A 6,155-nucleotide genomic window follows, 5' to 3' on the forward strand; every position below is an offset into this window, starting at 1 on the left:
CTAACTTGCCAAAGTACTGACAAATGAGATATGACATGTAACCTTGCACAAATAGTTGTAGCACTTCAAAGCAGGAGGATGAGAATATACATGTTCCACAGATTGTGAATAGGGGTTGCGAATCTTCAGCAAATTTGAAAACATACAGGTCTTTCAATAGCTAAATACATAGATTTGCTGGTTACCATGTAAAGCTTCACAAAATATCTTTGAGATTGCTTTCCCTGTTATTTCCTAAAAAACGTAATTATTTGCAATTGCACTTTTGTTTCTGTTCTGGTTAAACATCTTTAGAATAATATTCCTATGCAGTTTAAATGTTCATTCAATAAACCAAGCAAGATGATGAAGAAAGCATAGCAATTTCTGAACACCAATACACTGGTTAGAGAGAAGAGTCCTCAAAACAAGATTGCCAATTTGTTTAAACCTGAACATGTGACTTGTAAGAAGATAAGGTCATAAGAAGCATGAAAGTTATGATGATGATGATGAAGATGACTACAGAGTAAACAGCCTTCTCCAGTGTTTGAATACTGTAAGTAAAGAGTGGATGACTAAAGTAAATAGGAATCTGCCCACATTCTACCTAAGTAAAATTGTACTAGACCCTGCACAACATAGGCACCTTCTGCAACTGTATTGTAAAGGGATCAGAAAGACTCTACAGTGAAATTCTGGAAGAAAATATTCAGAGACACTACAGCACACAGAGAGAAGAACTAAGCAATAAAAAAAAATGTGACAGCTGACTTTATGGTACAGTTGAGGTAAGTGCTTCAACAGCATTACAGTGCCTAACTAATTACAGTTGTTTGCAAACAGGAGACTTAACCCCTCAGATACTCTTCTGTGAAAATATTTCAGTGAGATAGGCCCAAAGTTATAGTCCAGTACATAGGATCTTAATAAAAATTATACATATTATCCAGCCTTACTGAATGCTGAGAGTTTTGGAAACATTAATAATTCAGAATAGAAGAGGTTATATTTTTATTAGATGAGGATAACCTGCAGCTAGATGGCATACATTAATTTACATTCATGGTAAAAGAACTGCAATGGTTTGGAGTAACATGGATGTTTTTGGATGGAACATTAGGGCAAAGTGTGAGAAGACAACAAGGCATACACCAGGTGGTCAGTGGAGGTGACTATTGAGAATTGTGGTCCAAGAACTTGGTATTTTAGATCCAAAGTAAGCACAACGCTGCAAAAAGGCTGTTCCTCCAGAATTAATGACTGCACGAGAATAAACCATCAATCCAGCCAAGAAAAGTGGAGGATAATTTGTTAGTTCCTGATTAAGTCTCATGTTTACATTTCTCTGTTGGTAAAAAGCTCTGCTTAAATAAATAGGTCCAAGTCTAACTCCTTCTTGAGTATCAGGAACTGAGCATACCTTTCATGCTGAGGAAAAAACAGGGCCCACATAAACAGGAGGTTCTAAAGCCAGGCTTGCAAAGACATCAGTGATTAATGCCCTTTGCTAATATTGTAGTTTTCTATACTGTAGCAGCAAAACTATGAAAACTCTCCCACATGTCTGAAACAGGTTGCCATCATCAATGCAAAAACCATGCTAATATCATCACAAAGTAAGTCTTGCAGGATTTATTGGACTGGTTTTCAAGGGGAAAACCATTTGTCATGGAAATCAAGTTCTGAATAATAAAGTACACAACACATCTGTTTTCTGGATAAAAACTTCCATCAAAGAGAGAAGAGCTGCCTAGTCATGGTAAAGAATTGCAAATATTCAACTCCTTAACACTGAGTTCAGTCCAGCAACATTACAAAAAGCTTATTTTAGAAAATTGACAGGAAAAACAATGAAATACACAATACAAAGACTAAAGAGATTATTGCAAAGATGCCAGAATTATCATCACAGAAAAAGAAAAAAAAAAGATTATTGTGCTGGTCAGACTGTAGAATATTGCACAACTGAAGAAGAAGAAACTGATGCAAATTTCCTGAAGAAACTGGTGATACAAATGATAGAGTGATCACCTCAGTGTATCAAAATCAGCTTTGATTGTGTCAACACTGTTCCTCCCTTCCACCACAAAGTTGCGCAAAACACTTCTTCTTCAGGCTTGTATCAACACATCAGAGAACCTGCAATTATGCTGAAACACACAGCAGGTAAGTATAGATTACATCAGACAATCATTTTGCAAACAAAACATCAGGTTCTTGTGGTCTGGAAACTTAGTGCATGATTTGGTGTTTCATAAGAAGGGCCTGGTGTTTTCTCTAGCATATATATATATATGTGCCCATATATAAAGGGATAGAACAAAAGTGCATAATAACATTGAGCCACACTGAAAGCTTTAAGGTTTGTGACCTAGCTCCTCCAAGACCAAAATCTCAGGGATAAGAATGCATCACAGAGAAGGAACAATTAAAACCATGCTAAGAAAATAAACCATATCGCATATGTAAGGAAAAGATAACACCACCTACAGGACAGAAAGAGGTTTATGTGATGAGATATTAATAAAATGGGGGAGCGGTTATGTTCAACTGAGCAGTGAGATGAATTAGGATGAGTAGGAAGTTGAGAGAAAAACTAGAGAAGAAAGAAGAGAATATAGAAAAGGAAGGAGGACACCTGGAGGTACAGGTTTCTAGAGACAGACACATGCAGCAAATTGCACTTTTGTAGACACAATACATGGATTGTGATCTGTACGTTAGAGAGGTGATGAGAAAAAGAAGTCGCTGAAGTTACAATTTCTCCATGCCCCTCTCTGTAATCACAGTATACTGCTGGTGTCTGTATTTAATCCTACAGTATGCAATCCATCTTTGAATGCAAAGATGCCTTTTTGCAGTCTTCAGGCAAAACTGAAAAATGTTCATGTATCTTCAGAACTTCCAGTCTGACTTTATTAAAAAGCCTGGCCTATTTAAACTGACATACATTCAGCATAAAGAAATTAAACAAAATTAAACTTCTAGGCAGCAGCAGAAAATGTGAAGATGAAACTAAAAGAAAGAACATGAGAATTTTACCCGAGGATAAAAGTGCAGCTAGGAAAAAATCTTCATCTTACCATTAATAATAAAATGCTAGAGAGGGCATTGCCATAAGGGACTTGTTTGCCAAACAATAAATCTAAAGCAACTTACAAAATGAATCCTCTAGGGAGCCCTCTCTAGATTCATTACTATAGTGCTAGCAATACTACTACAGTAAACTTTCAATTTATATTCATTACATTGCATTTCTGTAGTGATTTTTCTGGCCTTTACAAATAAAAGAGACTAAAATTGTTGTGCTCATAAGGTTTTGTTTTAAAAAAAAGTGTTCCTACAGCAAAACAAATGCTAGCATTTTAGACCTAAATTCTCCTCTTATTCACAGAATAAGCCTTGATCCTTTATCTCAGAAAAAAACAGAGCCCAGTTTGTCTTTATATGTTCAGAATACTGTCTCTAACAAGACACATACTTGTAAACCATGAGTCTTGCTTGGTATGGGGAAAATAAGGATTTAGATCAACAGAAACATTTACTACAACACTTTCAGGAGAGTGCTTTTAAAGTCTTCTGCAAATGTGAAATAATTCCGCATCACAGTCTAGTATAGCAGAGATGGAAATTCCTACTGTCCTGGTTTGAAAGACAGGTGTTTGCTAAGGAAAGCAGAAGCCTCCCTTTGAACTGAAAAATGTGATCCTTCCTTCCTACAGATTATTATGATTTTGAAATTAAGGGAGCTCTCAGGCAAAGATATGGGGGTAGGAATAACAGTTCTTTACTAGTATATCTAACAAGACAAACAAGAATAACAACAGCTATGAAATTACCCACAAACAGAACAGTAACTCAGTTCCAGTCCCCTTCTGGCTGCAGGCACCTTTTCCCTGAGCTGCAGTTCCCGGTGCTGGGGGCGGGCAGGTCCTGCAGAGCTGCAGGAGGGCTGGGGGTGATGGCAGCGCTGTCCCAGGGGGAGAGAGAGATGGAGAGAGCCCTCCGCTCACGGTGTGGGTCCTGGTGCTCAGCAGAGTGCTGGATGGTGGCAGGTTACAGCGAGAAGACAGCAGGGCAGGGTCTGACAGCAGTGAGGATGGCTCCCGACGCTGGGATGGCACGGATGGGTCTGAGGCAGTGATCATCCTTCTCGTCAGAACTCCGCGGGGGAAATGGGGCGAGCCAGAGCCTTCTGTCTGCTCTTCTGGCTGTTTGGATATTGAGGGGTTTCCCTCTTCTCTCCCCTCCCCCTTGCCACCAGGGCCCAGTCAACAGGTATCTTAGCATGACAATGGGGAAAATTCCACAGAGGGATAAAGGGAAAGAACCAACCCCCAACACCTACTGAGAGGCTAAAACACAAATAAATACCTGCTTTAAGTAGGTCTGCTAGAACTGTAAATCAGTAAAGATTGTTTCTGAAATTGAGAAATGCCAGACTTTAGCATTTGTTATCATGAGCAAAAGTCATGTACCAAGTTCAAAGAAGAACATCCATACTTGAAACCCAAAGCTATGTTAGAAACAGTCAGCTACATGTGATTAGACCCGGTCACACATCATGACCTTCGCAGTATGAGGGGGAAAATGTGCCATCCTGATTGTTAGTCTCCAGCAGTTACCTACCATTTGGAAACCTGTAATTAAACACTTAAGGAAGGAGAACCCTGCAGGTCATTAGCAGCTTCAAAACATTTATCCTTGAGGACAGTCTTAAATGCATTTACTTTTGGGGAGGAGGGGGTAAAGCCTCAGGATTAAAGGGGGTTTTATTAGATGTCTTTTGAAAAGAAACTAACTGAGCTGAGTACCTGAATTGTGAGGACCTTCAGAACACCTAGGCAAACACAGAAACTTCTTTCACAGAGCAGGTAACACTGGCAATGGAAAATTAAATATACCTTCAGGAACTGAAGATGAAAGAGCAAAAGCTGAGTAATAAATAATGGTATCTTTTAAGTTAGATGGGGCAGACACTAGTGTTTATTCTGCCCTTAAACAGTGCCAGTGCTTTTGAGGTACAGACACCAAGCCAGGCTGACAGACATCAGCAGCCTGACAGATGATTTGTGTGTATAAAAAAGAATGAAAGCATTTTAGGAGCTTCCTAAACAGAAAGTTAGTAGAATAAACGGTTGTAAGTAGCGAGATGTAATGCCCACTACAAGCTGCTTTTGAGGGGACTGACACAAGTTTATGACTTTTGCCCATGAAAGGCTTCCGGTTCCATGTCAGTTCATTTTCCATTGACTGCTCTGGTGACCTTGGCCAACCACCAGGTTTGCACCTGTCTTGGGTTGAGTCAGTGTTTTGATTTGTATTGTATTACTGCATTTTAATTTTGATTTTCTCAGTGAAGAACTGTTATTCCTATTCCCATATTTACCTGAGAGCTCCTTAATTTCAAAATGATAATAATTTGGAGAGAGAGGGTTTACATTTTCCATTTCAAGAGAGACTCCTGCCTTTCTTAGCAGACATCTGTCTTTCAAACCAAGACAGTAACACAGCTGGTTCTGTATCTTACCCTGAAGAATTTGCAGCATGTAGAACTGTCTGGTCTTCTTCTTACCCTTGCTGTGAGTGAGTTTAGGGTCCTGAGCAGCTCCTAAAGCACCTTTAGACACTCACAAGTTTAAGGAACCGGATGGGATTTTATCCAAGGGTACTGAGGGAGCTGGCTCACTAAGCTGCTCTCCATCATTAATTATCAGCACCTTGGGAGCTAGAGGTGTTTATCCCGGAGAGGACTAGAGGAGAAGACTGGAGAGGTCTAGACTCAAGGGTGACCTTATCACTCTCTATCCCTGCCTGAAAGGAAGCTGAAGCCAGGTGGATCGGCCTCTTCTCCCAGGCAGCCAGTGACAGAATGAGAGAATGTAGCCTCAAACTGCATCAGGTAAGCTTCAGATTTCGAACGTTACGAAGAATTTCTTCACGGAAAAAGCGAAGACATTGGAGTAGGCTGTCCAGGGAGATGGTGGCGCCGCCATTCCTGGAGGCGTTCAAGAAACAACTGCACTAAGTTTACTTTAGGTGGTGCCGTGGTTTAGCTGACGTTGGGTCATAGTTTGGACTCGGCAATCTCAGAGGTATTTTCCGACATAAATTATCCTGTGATTTTCGAACACAGCCCCGAACCCACACCACACACATCAACTCCCACTCCC

This window comes from Cinclus cinclus, chromosome 1 (assembly GCF_963662255.1).
Source record: "Cinclus cinclus chromosome 1, bCinCin1.1, whole genome shotgun sequence".
Taxonomy (NCBI): domain Eukaryota; kingdom Metazoa; phylum Chordata; class Aves; order Passeriformes; family Cinclidae; genus Cinclus; species Cinclus cinclus.